General features: G+C 40.9%; 1 protein-coding gene across 2 annotated transcripts in view; it reads left to right on the plus strand.

Moving 5' to 3' along the window:
- The window catches only part of ATP8A2 (ATPase phospholipid transporting 8A2), a 316,393-nt gene that overhangs the window by 131,432 nt on the left and 163,756 nt on the right, over window positions 1-21,205 (plus strand). The window lies entirely within an intron of this gene.

Here is a 21,205-nt window from a genome sequence, read left to right on the forward strand (position 1 = left end):
TGACATCTGTCTGAGACAATTCTTCTCCAACACTGCGACACAGAGCACTGCTCTGTGGGATTTAGCAGGGGGAATGTGTTATGGTATAGTAACAGCTGGCTACAAATATGGATAGCAGGCCTGAAAACACAAACAAAAGAAAGCCTATGACTAGGTCAAAAAAAGGTAGGGAAAGAATATATTCAATATACGTTTGCTGAGCTAGCTACTGTTCTCTTCCTAATACTTTTCTAATAAACTGTATGGGTAAAAGTAAGTTCTTTGTTTATTCCACTGATTCTTCTGGTATTTACACTGTCAAACTGTTTTACTTCTTCAATTTCTGCTCTTGGTTCATTACAAGTATCTTTCCCACCTCCCACCATTTCTTCCCCTTCCAGCCCAAATCTTCAGCAGCTTTTGGAATAACTTTTATATATTTTTTTTCTGTAGGTTTAAAAAAATAAAAAATTCCTATTTTGCTTTATGCTGTGATAATAAGATCGTGTTAATGAAGATCAAGACAGGGATGTCACCAGTTATAATATGCTTCTGAGCTGGGAAGGCGTTACACAACAAGATATTTGACTAATCTGTATCATTTTAGCTTATTCTTGCTTTGTGCTGAAACATTCTACCAATTCTCTACCTGTTATGTTGAAAAAAAAAAATTACTTCAGATATTGTGTGCCATATTCTAACCAGTTGTCTTCCTTGAGCATGAGTAACAGCTTTGAATAGTGTGGAATATGAAAAAGACACTTCATACTTTCACATTTTAAAAAAGTAGTAAATTTTGTATGATAAGTCACTGATTTCGCAGAAGCAGGGCTATGCTCATGGAATTAGTGTATGCAGATAGTATGGACCAATAGAAAAAAGAAGAGTAGTAAGGACAACTTTCATTCTAGAAACATGAGTGAAGAACAACTTGTGAGCTTGTTCACTCGGGAAAAGAGTTCAGGGATGTAAAAGCTGTTGCAAAGAATAGAATGATTTTGTTGTCCGTGTCAAAAGTGAAGACTTAAATTGTATTCACGTGATTACATAAAATGCTGGGGGAAAATGTTAAACCAGGAGGCAGTGTGAAGGAGAAATCTGATGCACCTCAGTGCACTGAAAAGTGTTGGTCCTATGAATTTTGAAGTCACCTTCTTTATGGCCAAAGAGCCAAGCCTGGTCTACCACCCAGGAGGGACTGTGTGAGAAACTCCTTGGAGAGGGAAGGAAGCATAGCAGGGGGCCCATAAACCTAGCCTTGGTCAAAGTCTTACAGCATGGAACCAGAAACTGCTCTCTTAGAATACGTTTCCCACCAGTTACTAGCTTCTGAGGTTCTTCATATCACATGTTAAGAGGTGGGATTTGGGGGGAGGGTGTGTGTGCAGGCAACGGAGTGGACCCCTAAGAGATCTTCACTATTTCTTGCTCCTATCCAATTTGAGTAAGTCTTAAGATAGATATAGCTTCACTGAGTGATTCTGCTGTGCTCTTTGGTGTTTTGGGGTAGTGGGAGACTGGGTAGCCATGCAACATGTTTCATGAAAGGTCCTGGAGCTGCAGGTAGATGCAATCAGATGGCTCTTTTGAGCTGTACTGGAGGGTTAAATGCTGCAGATAAGAATTCATGCAACTGTGCAGAAATACTGCAAATGAGGAGATAAATTTCAGACCACTGGGGCAGTGTCCCTTGTAACTGATGTTTCGAAGCCTTTCACAAAGATGGAGATGAAAAGTTGTGAAGGAGCCTAGTCAATAAAAGAAATAAATGAAAACAGAAGAATCTCGGCAAGGCAGGGAAAAAAGTATATTTGGTATGCCACAGTCTAAGGACATCGAGCCTGGGTGATGGGCTGGATGAAACAACAGGCTTTGTTGAACCAGGCAGCGTTTCAGTGGAGCAGTTGCTTTGCATACCCTATTGTATTTGTGTAAAAGCAAAAGCTGGACATCAAGCTGGAAGATGACTGACTTCAAGACACTTCCATGACCTTGAAATCTGTGTGTAAAGATTTCTAATAGAGTTTTCAAATTTTTTGCAAACAGAACTCCTTTAGTCAAGAGAACAGAAAGCCTGGTTGAAACATTGAGATCTGAATACATTCAGATGAGTGTGAAAAATATCTGCCTGAGAACTGAAGAACAAAGAGCATGTGTTTCAAGGGTTGTAATTAATTTTTATAAAAATGTAGGAATTATATTTCAGTAGGGGAAGTGGGGATCATAAATGCTTGTGAGACTTTTGTTTGAATTGTTTTTTTGTTTGTTTGTTTTTTTAAAGCAGTAGGTATTTAGTCTTGCAAGGAACAAACATTGCTTTACCAGAACTTGTTGCTTTCTGGGATGGAAAGTGAAGGTGTGGAGGCTTCTGAAACCAAAGTACTTAAAGAACTGGAAACTTGCTGCTTTTAGGTCTCTGGTATTTGTAATGTTTCTGTTCTAAGAGAACTTATATTAGCTAAGGGAGATTTAAATTGGACAGAACTCCTGCCCTTCCCCCAACTCCCCCAAATCTGCACATCACTGAAGAGCAGATTTCTCTCCACACACTTAAGATGTGTGGATCCATGGTGTCCGTAAGTTACGAGTGTTTGCCTGTGGCTTTATTTGGGTCTGGCAAACTGGCTGAGCTCAAAGCTTTTATGCCAAGTAGTCTTAGAGGCAAAGCAGACCACAGGACTGAAGAGTTGATGTGCAGGTCAGGCATCCACATTTCCTAGGTGTGGGGCTTATAGTGTAGGGGTAAGTGCACAGCACAACACAAATGTTCTTCTACAACTATATCTCCCCAACACACATCACTTCTGCTATGAAGATAAGATAAAATGTACTTATAGGTGCAGTAGATCAGAAGGCAGTGCTGGTGGATTGAATGCGTGGCAGGGATTAAAGGAAAGAGCCCACAGAACTGTGTGTGTGTGAGAGGAGGGGTCTTGTCAAGTATGTTCATAAATGTCATTGTTTATCTAAATGAGGTAATGCCAAGGGAAAGCAGAACTCCTTTAGGAAGTTGCCTCCATTTGTGAATCCTGGGGAGTTCATACAGGCTGAGTTAAAGCCCTGTTATCCAGAGTACAATCTGATAGTCTGTGTTGGCTGGTAGCAGGTAACAGCTTAATAAGGCGTGTGATGTTAAAGCCCTGAAGATAAAAAGACTGAGATAGTCACAGATGTATCAATGAAAGTGTTGTGTGTCAGGCCATGAGCTGCAGCAAACAGAAGACGCTTCAATCAGCTGCAAGGAGGCCTGTGAACACAAGGAGGTTATTTTCCCCAAGGCCAGTGTTTTACACTGTGCAAATAACAGCGGAAGGGCTTGTCTGAGGAGAGTTAACTGCTGTGGTGTATCAGGCTGGAGACCGAGCTAGAATATGAAAGCGTGGTTCTGTTTTATTCTCTTGCAGCACTAGCTATTGCTCAAACCTGAGATTACTTTGGGACATTTCAGTTATATGTTTCTTCAACTTTGTATTAGCAGGTCATGTAGCAAGACTTTGAGCTCCTTCTGAAGTTATGATATATCAAAATCGGAGAGTTGATGTGGTCACATTCGTCTTAAACTGAAAAGGAGCAGTCAGAGTAGACAAAACCCATTTCTTTCAGTGTGTGTGTGTGTGGGGGGGTGATGTGGCAAATTCATGGAGCTAAATGGATGCTGCTCTTGAATGTGTAGTGGTGACTTGTAGTGATTGAGGAAAGTCTTTGTAAGTACTGCAGTGCACTTAACTCAGAGGAAATTGCTTATGCTGGAATAAATGGGCACTAGCATTGTTTTATGGAGAGGACCGGTGTGAGATGAAAGGTGGACAATAGCACATTCTTTTAAAAACTCTTCGGGGATGGGATGGGATGCAAAGCAAACAACTGTGTGAACTCACTGTTGAAAATAAGTGTTCAAAAACTTTCAGTGCAAAGCTATTTGCTTGTGTTTATTTTTTTTTTTTAATATACAAGTGGACCTAAATTAAAAAAAAAAAAAGATAAAGCAAGACCGAACATAAAAAATAGAGCACTACTTGCTTGGTTTTTTTTTTTTCATTGCACTAGAAACTCTATTTGGGCTCAATGTGATCCAAAAGTCTCTCAGTTTTGTCTTTGCCACCAAGATACCTTCTTTCCCTTCAGAGGAAAAAAAACTCGCAGTTTTCTCCTGTGTAGTAGGCTAAATGTGTTTACACAAAGCTGTTATTGGGGGGAGGAAACACAAAAAACCGAAACCCTACCCTTTTCTAAAAGCTAGAAAATTCTTGGCATTTCAGCTCTTGAAAAGTTTGATTTACATTATCCTAAATCAGTCTCCTTGATATTAATCAATACTTTCAGTTTTAAAACAGGAAATAGCTTCAGTCTGTGTTTAAACCCTGCAATGTCTCATGTCGTGACCTTTTAGTAGTTTGTTCCTTTTCCTCCCCCCTTTCCCTGTTTGCCCCTCTTCCTTCTCGCAAAGGCCCCTCAGCCTGTCTTTGGGTTTTTCCTGAACTTTTCCTGAACAGTTGGAGCTGTAGATATTTCAGTTCCTGCTTTAGGTACATGCATCTTACAGGCTTTCTCATCTTCTTTGGCCTTTCCTTTTGCTTTCCTTTCCCTTTCCTATCATGCTGTGTTTTTCTCAACTCTTTAGCTTCTTGCACCCACTTCAGCCCTGGGGTGTTGGCTTCTAGTGGTCTGAAAACCCTCTGCTCCATCTGCAGAGATAATGAACTTCTTGCTTGACAGCAGATGTATAAATCACTGTTGTAGATGGTAGCATGAAGTAGGTGGGAGCATATGGGAGGCTAATCCTGCTGTCCAAACAGGCAGGATAGCATCCAATGATACTGTGCATTAGGAAATGGAAAGCCTATATTTCTTTGTGGCATTCTGTTCGGTAATTCAATAGTGTTAAATCCGTTCCTGAAGGGGTATGGGGACACTTAGTATCTCTCCATTGGTTTTCATTTGTTTCACTTGGAGACCTGACAAACCAAAAGTATTGGAGGGCTATTAGTCTTAGCTGAGTAGACACGTATTGAAAGAACCCTGTACATAATTTTAACAGACCTTGGCATAATTAACAGGATCTTCTAGGAGGGGGCCCCAGGACTAAACTGGGCAGGATATCATGCTTAACTTTTGCAGACATCAAGAGCGAAGGCTCCTGGCAGGGCAACTGTCTGACAGGACACCGGTGCAGTGAGGAATGCTGGTGTTAACTTATCCATTCATGTACCAGAATAAACAGATGGCACCATCAGACTTCTACATATTTTTCTTTCCTTTTGGTGCAGATATTTAGTGTCTTTATGAACAGAAAAGTTTAAAAACAAAAAGTGCAGAAGAAATGTGTGCTAGATTACTGGCTGCTTTATTCCTTTTTCCTTGCTTGCAAGATTTCTTTTTTTTAAAGAACCGAGTCTCATGAGTGCTGTCCTCAAGTTCAGTTTCCTGGTTGAAAATCTGCATACGGTAATGCAATATTCTTCTCCAGGAAAGATTTTTATGGCATATGTAAATGAAATAAGACCAGCCCCTGGTGGTATTGACAGGATGCTGGGAAGGAAGCTGACTGTGTATTAACGTGCTTGCAGCTTAGGTCATTCTCACCGAACCCTGCAGCTCTGTGAGGTTCAGCTGCTTGGTAGAGATGACTTCGCATTCTTTCAGTGACCCTTTGTAAAATACCGTTTCATTGATGAGAAATATTTTTTTACAGACATCTCTCCTTAACTGTAGAAGATACTGAACTGGATGTGTAATAGTTCTGTTTATACAGGCATAATTAAAGAAATATGAGGGGGAATCTGGCCAAAATCTGGTGTAAATGTATTACAATGGGATTAATCACTTTCTTTTGTGATCATTCAATTCGCTGGATCAAACTGGTCTCTCCAAATTTTAATCCCTTTGGGACTGGTGTGGTTTCCTTTACTGAAACTGTTCAGAGGTACTTTGATTTCTATCAATTTCTTTGTTTTAAAAGCAAGTCTTTTGCGGGGAGTAGAATGAGATTTCAGCAGATACAGCAAACATGACAGGTACATGGGTGTGCCAGAGCAGTTTCCAGGCTCACTATGGCATTAGATATATTGCCCTTTTTAAAAGTTTTCATTTGTGTCAACAAGTTGCATTGAGGAATCTTCACAATTCTCTTTCAGGAACAGCAGAAAAATTATTTGGACAAAACTTATCTTCAGTGTCTCACTATATGCTTCCTGAAATATGGTGTTAGTTGGTGCATTTCTTGCAGAAGTCATCAAGTTGCCTTATTTCACAGCTGGAAGCTTCCTTGGGATTCTGGAGCACTGAGAGGAGTATTTATGTCCTGTGTTCAGGAAGCAGTAAGCTTTTTGTCTGCTTTCCATAGCGCTGTGTTGAAAGCAAAGCTCCACGCAGGTTCTTTTCCTTAACGCAGGTTCTTTTCCCTTTTAGCAAATCTATACTTCAGAAGAAAAAATGTCCTTTAATGGATTAATTGGTTGTTTCCACCAGGTAGTCTCTGTTTAGAAGGTATGTTGGTAGTAAAGCTGAGGAGCTTCTATCAAGCCAAAGGCTAGCAAAGGAGGCAAATAACAGGAAATTTTCCATAGCAGGAAGATAGTCTGCCTGAGGCAAACTGTGTTGTACCATGTGTGGATTGAAGAGCTCGTTGGCATTTATTCAGATGGAGTAATGAGTGGATGCAATTATCCAAACCAAGGTAGCTAGACTGAACTCTAGAAATCTTTAAGTTATGTAGTGATGCCTAACATTTTGTCATAGAACAGATAACGATATAGATAATAATAAAATAAGAACAGACAATAATAAAAGAACAATAACAATAATAACAGAGCAGTGGAACAAGCTGCCCAGGGAAGTGGTGGAGTCACCATCCTTTGGAGGTATTTAAAAGACAACTAGATGTGGTGCGTAGGGATATTGTTTAGTGGCTGATTTGGTAGTGTTAGGTTAATGGTTGGACTCGGTGATCTTAAAGGTCCTTTCCAACCAAAACGATTCTGTGATTTTGTAATACAGTTTATATTGAGATACTTGCAGGCCATGTGTTCTGAATATCCTCTGCTGTGTAACAAAACCACTGCCCTCCCATTCTCCTGTCCTGTGAGTGGTGACTCTTCCCCCATCTGATCAGGTGAGCACCTGTATTCAAGTTACACAGTGTATTTGCTTTTCATGTTCACTGCAAGTAAGAATAAAGGCATTACCTGAGGCAAATGTACTTTGGCAAAATACTGGTTTATGTTATGGCCGGTTTTGAGATTGCTTTTTATGTTAACGGATGATTTGAGAGTGGTTAAGAGGAAATGTTTGGTGTGTTCTTGCATGTATGTTATGGCTGACTGAGTCCTTGGGAGGAAAAATTATGGTGCAATAAAATCTTCTACTTTGTTATCCTCTCCTGGTAAGAGCTCCTTGGGATTTCCTCTCCATCACTTTGTCTTTCTCATTTGCTTTGCCTTCTGTAAGGGTGTTAGCTGAATTAGGTATGTAAGAAAACAGCCACCAAAGAAAATAAGGAACAAAAATATCAGCAAATGCCAGATTATGTGGATGACAAATTTTATTCTCCTTGTTACTGTCTGAATTATTTTAGGAATAGTGTTAGCTGTGCTTTTTTATTTTTTACTAAGCTTCTCATTCTTGAGATAATTTCCTTGGTACTAATGATTAAAGTCTGTCAAATCCTGAATATTCTCCTTAAAACTTTCAATGATTATGGCATGTTCTTTTTATTTTTGTCTGTTAGTGCTGAAGCAAAGGAGAAGCTGTGGTACACGTGCCATGAAATGAAGTTAGATCCTTTAATTTCCCTTCTTTGCAGTTAGTTTTCTATTAGAAGTCATTAGCTTGGGATATTTTTGTGAATATCTAGATTATCCTGTCATAAGATTTGGTTCTTAAAGGTTACTGTGACCTTCAGATATGTGATTTTACAAAAATTGAAGAGTTACTTAAGCCTACAACAGAACAAAGCGAAAGGGACCCTGCAACACAGGAGCATAAGAACTGGCCTGTGCTCTGCCAGATGTAGAAAAGGCCAAGTCTGAGGCAAGGAGATGACAGCAGACCAAACAGATTAATCCATAATGCTCATGAAAAAGACTCCTTTTTTTTCTTCTCTGAAACGTCTCCTTCCCCAGAAAAAGGCAATATAAGTAGAAAAAGAAACCTGAATTCTCAATGTTCATAAATATTGTTATTTTTAAAAATCTCTTGTACATTTAAGCTGTTCTACAAATTTTTCAAGTTGTTATCATACACTGTTAATCAGTGATAACTGATTTCTTTTTGCCTGGAAGAAAAACTTGTAGAAAAGCACTTGTACCACTGTCAGGATTTGAGTTCAAAGCAATACGTGATCAATTAGCTGACATGACAATGCATCATGTTTTCCTGCACAAATTGCTCTCCAGTTCATTGCAGTTCTGGAATGAGAACGCGAGCTGGATTTTAGCTTTGCTTTTCCAAGAGGTTTTGAGTAGGATATGTCCACATTTAGGGGATAATACCTTAGTATAGCTGTTTTGACTAGTGCTAAATCTGTATAGAAACTCAGGTTTCCTGTAGTTGTCAGCTAATGATGTTAAGCCTGGTTTCATGTATGAATGTCTGTGTTGGACCAGACGCAACCTAACGCAATTTTCTGTTTCAAAGTGACCAGTAGTAGCTGCCTTGGGAACGTGTATATAATCAGTCAATGTGAGACCTCTTTTGCCAGCAGCTGTATCTGCATCTTGTTTTCATAATCCTTGATTTTTTTTTTTCTTTCATAAATTTAAATATCTTTTCCTGAATGTGTTTAAACTCTAATCTCAATTAGAGATTAGGCTGTAATCTCACCTTGGACAGAGGGTGTTATGTTCTGTGCAGAGGAAGTATTTCCTTTTGCTTTTAAATCTGCCTGGCAATTTCATTGGATGCCATAAAGTTCTTGCACATTAGAAATGATGAATAATCATTCCCTGGCTGCTTTTCTTCCCCCCCACCTCATCAAATGAACCTCTAATACATTGATTTCTAGTTGCCTTTTTCAGGTCAAAGGTCTTTGTTCAAAAGCACTTCCACATATTTGATCTTCCCTGCCTACCTTTTCTTAGACCTCTTCTTTCTTAAAATGATAAAAAGAACTAGAAGATTTGCCTAATGTGTGTGGATACACCATGGATTTATGCACTAGTACAGTGAGGGGTTTTGTCATTTATATTTTGCAGATTTATGAAGTTGTTTCCTTTTTGGACATAGGTTAGCAATTTCCTTACATGGAGCTGAGATTCCTAGGTCCAGAAATACAATTTACTCCAAAGCTTTGCCTAACAACTGATGAGCTGAAGGTCTGTAAAGATCTGGCTTCTAGCTAGTCATGTCCCAGACAAGGCTGGAAGGACTGAGACAAAGGGCTGTTGGTAGAGCTGACAAGTAGCTGTCATGGCTGACTTGGTCTGAGATGCATGAAATAGTCCTCCATATGTGTAAATGCTTTTAAGGGGCTGGCTTTGGTATGTGTATGTACTGAAGGTACCCCATGAAGCAGGCTTAAGCTAAGTGTCCTCTTTAAAAGAGTTTAAAACCACATCTACCTTTTCTTTTGAGATCAGGTTTAAGTAAGGTGTGCTCCCCATCTGCTGTTGGGCTACTTGAAGAGGACAAGGCAGTGGATCCTGATTTTCTAAATCCTGTTCCTGTTGTTGCTTCTACCAGTTATCGAGAGGGCAAAATGCCTCCATCTCCTCTAGCTTTGTCCCCGTCCCCTGAAGTGGACTGTCATCTGTTAGTACCTAAAGGAACAATTCAGTTATCTTTATGTGGTTTGTGCATCTAGGACATGGTCAGTTAAACGTAATCAGAGATTTGTTTTCCTAGCAGTTAAATAACTTCCAAATACAGATTACACATCAGAAAAAAAAAATCATGCTGAACCCTGGGAGGGTAAAACATAACACACTGCAGTCAGAATTTGTACTATTTGAGACACACTTGAAACAGCTGTAGGCCATTTGTTTGGATTTATTTTTTGTGAGTGTCTTTGTGTTCTTCTGTAAACACTATAGCAGCTTTGTAGAAAAACGGGGTATTGGGACTAGTTGAAAGTTGAAAATGTCTTCACTAAAGTAGTGCCAGAGAAGTTTGTCACTGGAAGCTCTCCAGTGAAAGGATGTTGAAAGAAAGGTGAGTCAGTGAAATGGAAGACAGAAGAAGGAATTTTAAGCAGCATAAAAAGGAAAGAGGGAGGTCATGTTTGTTTTTCCTAATTATGATTTCAGGAGAGTAACTGGCTGCAAAATTACTTAATTATCTTGTGTTCATTGTAAACTCCTATGCTTTCTCTGAAGACATTAGAAGTGCTTTTGCTTCATAAATCATGTTAAATCAAAGCACTTTCATTATATTACAGAGCTCTATAAATTGATGTCACAACTTAAAAAAACCACTTTTATCTGCAGGCACTTAAAGCTGCCACTTTCAGAACCATGTAAGACATTAGTAGCTGGCTTATTCAACTCCTTTCAGCTTTCATGCTGACACATACCATATTAAAGACATTGGTTGTTTGTATAATACTTGGTTTGATCTTTTTTCCTGGTACTTTCAGTACTGTTGAATCAATCAAAGGAAGTTATTGCTCTGTTGGGCATTAGCATACATTTAGATGTTTCTGTATTAAGAACTGTTCACAGAGGAAAAGGCTTTTATGTCAAAAAGGAGAGTAAACAGTATGACCACAGCTGCTTTGAGCTGTGCTGTTATTTCTGACCCATGTATATTTGAAAGTGAGCCTGTTTGTACTAGCAATTACTCCAGTTTGGGTTACGTGGTTGTGAAAGGTTCCCTCCTTCCCCTCCTCTTTTTTTAATTTTAATTCCTGTAGTCTCTTTAGCAACTAGGCAGATGCTACAGATGGGGAGAGGACTCTCAGTGGCTCTTGTGATGGTTTGCTTCATTCATTGATTAGCATGCACAGTTGAGCTGATTTCTTTACTGCTGCATGATGTGCTGGGAATAGTAATGGAAAGACAGCTGCTAATGCTAAGTATTCAGAATTTCTGCATGACATGTGGATGTGGCTTCCCTTGGAAACTTTTTAAGGTGAACTTCTTGGGAGAACACAGATCTATAGAGGACTGACTTATTATCTGGACCTTATTCAAGCCTCATGAAAATCTGTGGAAGGATTAGCGTTAGACTGGGCTAGTAGTGATTACTGTCAGCTATTAAACTGAGTAAAGAGCCACTTAAAATGTATCTGTGGCTTTCCTAATAGTCTTATTTTTGCCATTTTATAGATGTCACAGATGCATAGTCACACATAGGAAGGGATAAGAATAAAAGTGTGGCTCAGATATAAAAGGCTGGGAGATCTTAATGTAGAAGTTAGCATTGACCATGATACTTATGGCACAATGCAACTATCTAGACCTCAGTAAGGCATTCGACACTGTCTCCTACAGCATCCTCCAAGACAAACTGGCTGCCCGGGGCTTGGATGGGTGGACTCTTAAATGGGTTAAAAACTGGCTGGATGGCCGAGCCCAGAGAGTGGTGGTGAATGGGACAAAGTCCAAGTGGCGGCCGGTCACTAGCGGTGTTCCCCAGGGCTCAGTTCTGGGGCCGGTGCTGTTCAATATCTTTCTAGATGATCTAGACATAGGGATTGAGTGCACCCTCAGCAAATTTGCAGATGACAGCAAGCTGGGTGGCAGTGTCAACCTGCTAGAGGGTAGGAAGGCCCTACAGAGGGATCTGGACAGGTTAGATAGATGGGCCGAGACCAACGGCATGAGGTTCAACAAGAACAAGTGTCGGGTCTTACACTTTGGCCACAACAACCCCATGCAGCTCTACAGGCTGGGGGAAGAGTGGTTAGAAAGCGGCCCGGCAGAAAGAGACCTGGGGGTGCTGATGGACAGCCAGCTAAACATGAGCCAGCAGTGTGCCCAGGTGGCCAAGAAGGCCAATGGCATCCTGGCCTCTATTAGGAATAGTGTAACCAGCCAGTCTAGGGAAGTGAGCATCCCTCTGTACTCGACACTGGTGAGGCCGCATCTTGAGTACTGTGTCCAGTTCTGGGCCCTGCACTTCAAGAAAGATGTTGAGGTGTTGGAGCGAGTCCAGAGGAGGGCGACCAAGCTGGTGAAGGGTCTGGAGGGTCTGACCTACGAGGAACGGCTGAGGGAGCTGGGGTTGTTTAGCCTGGAGAAGAGGAGGCTCCGAGGTGACCTTATTGCAGTCTACAACTACCTGAAGGGAGGTTGTAGTGAAGTGGGAGTTGGCCTCTTCTCCCAGGCAACTAGCGATAGGACAAGAGGGCACAGCCTCAAGCTTCGCCAGGGGAGGTTCAGGTTGAACATCAGGAAGAATTTCTTTTCAGAAAGGGTTATTAGACATTGGAATGGGCTGCCCAGGGAGGTGGTGGAGTCACCATCTCTGGATGTGTTTAAGAAAAGACTGGACATGGCACTTAGTGCCATGGTCTAGTTGACATGGTGGTGTCAGGGCAACGGTTGGACTCGATGATCCCTGAGGTCTCTTGCAACCTGGTTGATTCTGATTCTGAATCTGATTCTGAAAGGACTTTGTTTTTTCTTGGAACCTCTGTCTCTGGTCAAACCTCTTCTTCACAGTAAAAGACAAATATATGCCACATAGCATTCAGGAAGATTCCAACTCTAATACGTATGCTAAAGTTTTTTAGCAACGGTTATACAGAAATGAGGCTAATGGTCAGTTTTCAGTTCTACTACTTATTCCTGATCAGTTTTCTTAAATTAAGAGAATTCGGTCTAGTTTTCAATTTCTTAGCAAAGGTGAGGGAAAGAAACTAGAAATATGTTACTACAAGGTCCGACTTTCCCTGAAAACTGGGTTCTGATGAGATGTGAGATCATGCACTCATGAGATTAAAATGTTAATTTTTGCTAGGTTTAGAAATAGTAATGTGGAAGGTGCTTCTAAAAAATACAGGTCTTTGAGAGCTGACCCTTTTGGAAGGAATCTTTCCCATGTGGAACTTTCTTGCTGGATCCGAGCAGTTTCTGTTGAGTCTACACTGGCTGTCTCGCTTTCTCAAGAGATCTGTTTATTTCTTTTGATGGATTGGCTTTTATACCAGATGTGGGTTTTTTTTCTGAAGAGTCTGTGGCATAAAAATAACCAAGAAATTTAGTGTTGTTGACTTAACTGCCAAGTCTAATGTATCCACTGTTAAAATACAAAAATCTCAAGTTAAGGAAATGATGCACAAAGTTGTTTATATAGCTTCAACACCAGTGGGTTATTCAGGCAAAAGAAAGGGGATGATGTGATGGTGAGAACAGTCTGAAGTGCTAATGGATGAGGAAAAGGTAAGGCTGGAATAAGAAGACTGTTTACCTGAGGAAGGTGCTCCAATGACATGGGATGATGACTACATGCAGGGGAAGGAGATGAAGTCACTTCGCTACTGTAGTGCCCAGTTATACTGTGTCTCACTGGAGACCTTTAGCACACAAGGCAGCATGTGTACTAACCATACTTGTTTGAAATCCAGGCATCACTGTGTGACAGAACCACATGGGAGCCCTCTTCAGGGACCGTATCAGTCCTTTGGTAGGAAAGTGCCTCCGTTCTCATTAAACTGAGACTTCAGATGTAGAATAGTCTAGACAGAAGGGACCTCAGGAGGCCTAGTCCAACCTCTTGCTCAAGGTAGGGTTGTCATCCACAGCAGATTACGTCAGCCATGACTGTAGTTGAGCTGTGGAAAACACTTAGGTTGTGGTATCTGCCCCTTATCTGGCAAATCTTTTCCATTGCTCAACACCTTCATGAAAACATCCATGATATCCAACCTGAGCCTCTCAGTTTGCTATCTGTGGCCACTGGCCCTTGTTATATTGTTTGATGTGACAGAAGAGTTTAAATAATGCCATGTTAAGCAGTAGTACACTGTTGTTAAGCTACCCCCTACCTGCACAAGCCCAGGTGACACAACCTCTTCTTACGGGTTATGTATTTTGGACCAATGACCATCTTAGTAATTCTCTGCTGGACTCTATACAGTTTCTCCCCTTCAACTTGGGCTCTAAATCTGGACATATTATAGGTGTTGGCTTACCTGTGCTTAGGGAGAGGGCTGATAACTTCTGTCTTTGTCCTGGTCTCACTTCTGTACCGGGTCACTACCCAGTACACAATGTGCCTTGATTACACTAACAGTGCACTTTGGGCTCACGTTGAACCTGATGCCCACCATAACAACTAGGTACTCTTCAGCAGAGCTTCTACTCAGTCATTTCCTAGTCTGCACTAGCACATGGGGTTATTCTATCCCAGGTGTGGAGCTTTGCCTTTCTTCATCTGAACTCCATAAGGTTTGTTGGTTCAGTCCCTGAATTTATCAAGGTTCCTTTGAATAAAAGCCCTGTGATTTCCTGTAGTCTAGTCCCTCTAGTTCAGTGTCATCTGCAGGGTTCCTGAGGGTATCCTTCTTGTCAGCATCTGGGTTACTGATGATGTTGAGCAGGGTGGACCCTCATGGTATTCTGACCATTGCCAGCTGGACACTGAATGTTTGACCTTATTCCTGTGAACTATATTTTATACAAAGAATAATGTATTAGTTATGTCTCAAATACATTAAAACAGTTGGATCCTCACTTGAGCTAATCACTGTGCTGTGCTCCAACATGTTGGCCGTGTTTGGGGTGTTATTTGTACTGGATATGAGGAATGTGAATAAAATCTGTATTCCTAAAAATTAAACAGCAGGGTATCTACAGTGCTATTATAGCCAAGTGCATTGAGAGAATAAGCAGATTTTCTGTTACATGTAAATTGTTTGGGTTTTTTTACATCCAGAAGATTTAGTAATTTACTTTTTTTGGCATTCAGTCTGTTTTTATGGAGGTTTTTAAATCCAAAGTGTTAGCTTTTAAGTCATGATCAAGTGTGAGTGTAAGGCTATTAGTAGTCTGTAATCTTGACGTTTTTCCATTATACTCATGGGAGAACTGCTCCATCTTTGTGAACTGAGTGTTTTGACCAATTTCATGTTAGATTAGGGTTGCTGAGTTCTCCTGGAATTTTGCAATAGTAACCTTTGGCTGTGCCTTGCACATCACTGCTAGCAAACTTTTAGCAAGGCTACCCTGACCCTATTTGGAGAAATAGGGTATAGAGAATTGTATAGATGTATACAAAGTGAAATGGCTTTTCAAAACTTAATTTAAGAAAATGTAGTGCCCTGAAGATGCATGCTGGCAGCCCAGCAACACAGCCAGCTTCTTTGGCAGTTAGAGTACAGGCTGTGCCACGTGAACTCTGATGGTGAATTCCCACACGCAAATGTTATCAGCAAAACAGTTGGCACATCTGATTTTAGAAGGCTTGTGATCAGCCTCTTGCCTGTTGTCCCCATCTCCCCTCCCTCTGCAGGCTCTCTTGGGCACAGTTTGTTTAAACATAGTATGTACATTAGTATGCCTTGTGTCCTGCCTTGTAGACTAGCTTGTAGAGCTAGTAGGAGCTTGTAGAAGGCAGTGTATATCTGCTGAGTCCTTCGAACATTGTAGCTTTTCACATTATCACATCTATGTTCAGCTTCCACAACTTATCTTAAGAGCTTACCAGTTGCCAGGTCACATTTGAAAGTGGAACTCACTTTTTACCTCAACAGCCTGTTCGGCTATGGGATTTTTCTCACTGTATTTTGAAAATGAATTGCTGTTGTTTGAATTTTGCCAGTGTGTTAAATACGTAAATTCTCACATATAGTAAACAGGTTTATGTGAACTTAGGCTTCCAAGTCTTACCTCGTAACTAAAAAATAAAATTTACTGTGTAAATTAAGAGTAGACTACATGCTACTACAAAAGCCATTTAATTAAGTCAGATGAGCATGCATAGGCTCTAAGCCTTTCTCTACACTGAAAGCACTGTAAGCTGACTTGCTTTTCATGGCTGGATTTAGAAAAGAAAGCATCAACTTAGCCGTACCGATATACTCAGATACATGTGGAGAATATCCTACCTAACTCACAAAAGCTGCTTTCGTGCTTCCTATAAAGCCCATGAATTTTTCAGCACTGGGGAAGTCATCATTTTTCCTCCCACGTTTTTTACTTTTAATCTTGCTTGAGTCATGAAGAGTGCCGGTGAACACAGTTCCAACTCCTAGCAATTCCTTTTTTTTTTTTTTTTTCCCCTCAATTTCCATGGTATCTTTTTAAGGAGATGTTTCATGTGGTCTGGCTCATTTAGCTCTTCCAGTCATAGCCTAGGCTAAGGGTAATTTAAGTTCCCTTAACAATAGTAAAGTAGTTCTGTCTGGTACTTCAGATTCCATTGGCACTAATGACTTGGATGTGCTCAAATTCAACGTTACTGTGGCACTAATGGTCTGAAGCAGCCCAGTGCTTAAAAACACTCTAGCAGTGAGAGGATGCCTCTCTTACTCTAAGACCAATCTGGTGTAAAAGTGGATGTGGAAGAATTCTGCTCTCCTCTGCCCCTAGTAATGAGCTGGTACTTTAAGCTGCCTCTCACTTGCCCAACTTAGAAGACCACAAGTTAATAGAAAAGGGCTCGTTATAATGCCTGTTGAAACGTTTCAAATCTGGTTTTCTCTCTAGGAAAGAAGGTCCGTCAGGCAATATCCTTCTGCTCTCTGCCAGGAAAAGGTTAACTTAAATGCACATATCTCCTCTCTGCTGTTCTAAATCTCCTTATGTATAATTGTTCAAGTGTCTCTCTTTATTCTTCTTAAGTAAAAGGGTGGTAGAAGATCTGTTCTGGCATCTGTTATTTAGCATGTCCTGTGTGAAGCATGGGCATGTTACCAAACCAGAACTGCAGCATTTTGTGTCCTTTGTTTAAAGATGCAAAGGTTTGATATTGTGAAGACTTGGCTCCTAGTTCTGTATTCTTAGTTTAATTCAGGAAGCAAAATTGTTGGCTTGGTTTAACCTATTAAGCAGAATATTTGTGCTTTTTTTTTTTGCCTGTCTGTACCCCATGAAGCGCTGTCCTGTGCAAAGCTCTGTCTGTACCGGTGTGAGTGATCCTGTGGTCAGAAATACGGATGAGACTAAAACTAAAAATCTTACGTGCAAAAGAAAATCAGCTCTGAGAGTTGAGACACATGCAGGAAATGAAAACTGCCATTTCTTTGATGCATTTGTTTTTTTTCAAAACCCCTGAAGATTCCTTTCAATAATAGCAAGGTGGCCAGCTTGGAGCTTTCAAAAGAGGTATAATTCTGAAGTCAGTGCAAGTTTGGAAAAAACAGAGGGAGGTGAGTTTTGTGAGGCTTTTTGTCGTGTGTTAAGCGCTTCAGGCTGCACGTACACTGTTAGTAGCACTAAGGAGCAAGCATGGACACTGGGCTGTGATTGTCCATGTGCTGTTACAGTGCTCCCTGACTCTGCCCGGACTGCTGCAAAATGCCTGGACAAGCTTCTGGGGACAGTCAGCTCAAACAATTGCTCCCCAAGTTTGGTAGGGGTGAGACTGGACCAGGTTGGCCTCCTCTGGCCTGACAACTGCCAGTGCTGTTATAGCAGGTGGTGTGCTCGTGCCCTGTGTGACAGCCTGTGATGTGCGGCTTCGGTTCCACATGTTCTCCTCTGCAACAGAGTCCTCGCTCTTGAAAGATGCTTGAAAATCACGGGATCAATATGTGTTGTGTTCTCTCTGCTGTCTGTTTTTCTATTTAGCTGTTACAGAAGCAGCTGCTGTTAATCACTGTAGTTTTCACAAACCACAGGGCATTTCTGTGTCTTAAATCTGAATACGAAAACATTCACCGAGATAAGAGTATGTTGGAACCATGTGTTCAAGGGTTACAGGTGCCTTTGCAATATGGCCGTGTTAGTGGCTGGCCATGGGCAGAGATGCTATTACTAAACCTCCTTGATGTAAATTTGCTCATATTATAGCATAGGTGGTGACTGAACACGACAAAAGCACGCCCTTACCCTAGGTGCCATATTTTAATCCTCAATTTAATAATTAACTTAGTGTATAACTGACTCTGCTCTAGCATGCTACTCCTTTCTTTTTCATCCTTCCCTTCCCCACTCTTTTCTTAGCCGTGTTGTTTGTATTGAGTCTGAGGTTGAGAGGTTGATGTAAAGATCCTTTCCTGCAGCTTTTGTTTGGGAGTAGCAAGCATGCTGCGAATGTTGTTCTGTAAGTTAATACTTAAGCTGGCTTTGAAAAGAGTGCAGATTTAATGGTTGACCAAGACTGAGCTGATCCCAGTCTTGGACCAGCTGTGGAGAGATGGTGAAAACCAGTTCAGTTCTTTTAGTCTAAATGTCTAAGGATTTAGAGACTTCACTGCAAGCATTTTGTTCTTGTTAAATAGAGTCTGAACTTCAGGGAAGGGTGGAAATAACTTGCATTTTTTTGGTGTTGTCATGAAAAATTTTGGGAGCTTACCTTTCTTCCCTGATACAATATGACCCTGACTTTTGAGGTATGCTGATAATTCTGAAGTTGAAAATCTCACTTCTTACAAATAGGTGGTACTTTTATTTTGGGTAGTGAGTCCTCAACGTGATATACCGGTACATTGCAGCCCTCTGAGGATAGTTACTGGGTAAGATACACTACTTGGCATTGTGTGTATGTTCCAGGAGCATGTAATTCAGAGATCTTAGGCTTTTGAGCAATAACATATAGTTGCAAGTTGATCATTTATATGCGTTCTCATTTTAAATTCCATGAGACTTTTTTCATAGAGAGGGAGAAAAATAAATTGTGTGGAGTTATTAGGACTCAGAATGAAGAAATAAAACTGTGTCAGTGCTAGTAGGACTGCTGAAATGGCAAACTATCTCAAATCTATTAGCTACATCTCTCTTCATCTTCTTCCCATGTCAGTGTTTGTGGTTTGTTTCTTGATTCTGAAAGAAGCAGTGGTTGACAATAGCAATGCTGTCTGAAGCGGCCATATGTTGTGTTTCTGAGCTGTAGTTCGTGCGGAGGAGCAGAGTGGCTGTCGGGTGACAGTGCTGCCCGCATGGCATGGCTGGTGCTACCCCAGTATTGCTGTTCTGCTTCTAGAGGATGGGGCTCACCCTGGCTCTACCTGTTCATCTGTTGGCTTCACTGCAGGGCAGAGCCTTGCCAAATGGGCTGATAAGACTATTAATGGCCATAGTCTCAACTGTTACTTAGTTGGAACGAGTCCAGAGGAGGGCTATGAAGATGATGAGAGGGCTGGAGCACCTCTGCTATGAAGACAGGCTGAGAGAGTTGGGGCTCTTCAGCCTGGAGAAGAGAAGGCTCCAGGGAGACCTTATAGCAGCCTTCCAGTATCTGAAGGGGCCTACAGGAAAGCGGGAGAGGGACTTTTTACAAGGGCATGGAGTGATAGGACGAGGGGGAATGGTTTTAAACTGAAAGAGGGTAGATTTAGATTAGATCTTAGGAAGAAATTCTTTACTGAGAGGGTGGTGAGACACTGGCACAAGTTGCCCAAAGAAGCTGTGGATGCCCCCTCCCTGGCAGTGTTCAAGGCCAGGTTGGATGGGGCTTTGAGCAACCTGGTCCAGTGGAAGATGTCCCTGCCCTTGGCAGGGGGGTTGGAACTAGGTGATCTTTAAGGTCCCTTCCAACCCAAACCATTCTATGGTTTTATGAATTTCACCATGTGTTGCAAATATCTATAATCGTCTGCTGTGTGAAACACAGGGCTGCTTGCTCTCTGTGCATGTGCTCAAGGTTATGAAGGCATGAATCTGTACATTTTACAGACTGAATTTTTTTTGCGCTGTCATTAGAAAAAGGCAGATTTCTGTGTTGTGTGAGAACAGCTCAGGCTGATTAACATAGAAATGAATGTGCCTTAATCAGCTTGGGGTGAGGGGAAGCTCAAAATTAATTCGATATATTAGTTTCACTTTAAAAAATGCATTACAGCTGTTGCCACTAGTGACCGTTATAGTTAAAAATGCAAAATAGTCTCCCATTCAACACTGTGTTTATGCCAACTCATCACTTTCCCAATCATTCGTTTTCCAAACTAGATTTTCCCTATTTAATCTTTGCCCCATAAAGCAGGTTGGGGGAAGGGCAGTCAAGGCAGAAACATGCAAGGGGGGGGGATATCGAAGAGGAGGAAGATGCTGACTTGAAACTTAACCCTCTGTTCACTAGGGTGCTGTGTATTATATCACACTGATTAATACATCGAATCCAGCTTATAAAGAGAAAATTTCATAGTTCTTGTCCTCTGGAGATCACTTCAGTAGCAATTGTGAATGGAAAATGAGTTGTCAATATATGGAATGCAAGGGAGAAATTCTCTAGTGATACATACATTGGAAAAAAAGAAGAAAAAAAGTCTTTGTTTCTGTGATAAAAATGTACTAAATGAATTTGGGTTCTTCTTCAGAAGACTGTGTATGATTCAGTGGCTTTGTAACTGCAAAGAGAGCTTTATATTAAGAAGACATTTCTATAATACCTAAAGTGATGCAGAAGGAACTGTTTTGGTAACCATTAAATTAAAAGAACTGCCACATGTTCTATGAGCATGTATGAGGAGTGTGTGCATGTGTTTTGACTTAAAGCCATGCTAGGTAACAAAAATACCCCGTTCTGGATAACCTGCAATTTAGAGGTAATATATGTTGCTCAGAAAGTCAGGTCTGTGACTAGCACATCAGTGAGGTTGGAAAATTGAAGGAAGATTTTTTTTTTTTTGTAGTTATAACAAGATGAAATGAGATTCCTGATAAGTGAAATAGGATGTAAAACTCTTTTTAAAATTAAAAATAGACTTGAAACTAGTCTGATAAATTTGGACAAGTGAAGCAGTTTGGAGGATGGTCTGCTCAGGAGAAAAATGAAGAAAGTGTGGAGAAGTGAGATTGCAGCTGAAATGACAAAGGGTGATGAAGCTGTGATTGTTTTTACAGAAGCCAGTAGAGGTTTGGTAAGACTTCTAGTTGTCTGTGTTCAGAAGAGATGGGAGTGGGAAATTACTGTAGAAAAGAAGTAGCAAGAGCTGGAAGCGCAGTGAAGAAACGAGGACTTTAAGAGAAGGGAAGGAGGACGTGGTGTATCGATCAGTTCAGCATTGAGTGCCTATGCTGGGAGGAAGTAGGCATTGTACCTTCCCAGAAAGCAAGAGAGGAAAAGCTTGTGCACCTGATTAATTTGAAGGTATTTATTTAGCTCTGCAATAATCTAAGATGGGTTTCACTACATGTTAGTAGTAGGCTTTTTCATGTGAACTAGTTACCTTCAGCCCACTTTACCT

Source organism: Nyctibius grandis, chromosome 2 (assembly GCF_013368605.1).
Source record: "Nyctibius grandis isolate bNycGra1 chromosome 2, bNycGra1.pri, whole genome shotgun sequence".
Classification (NCBI taxonomy): Eukaryota; Metazoa; Chordata; class Aves; order Nyctibiiformes; family Nyctibiidae; genus Nyctibius; species Nyctibius grandis.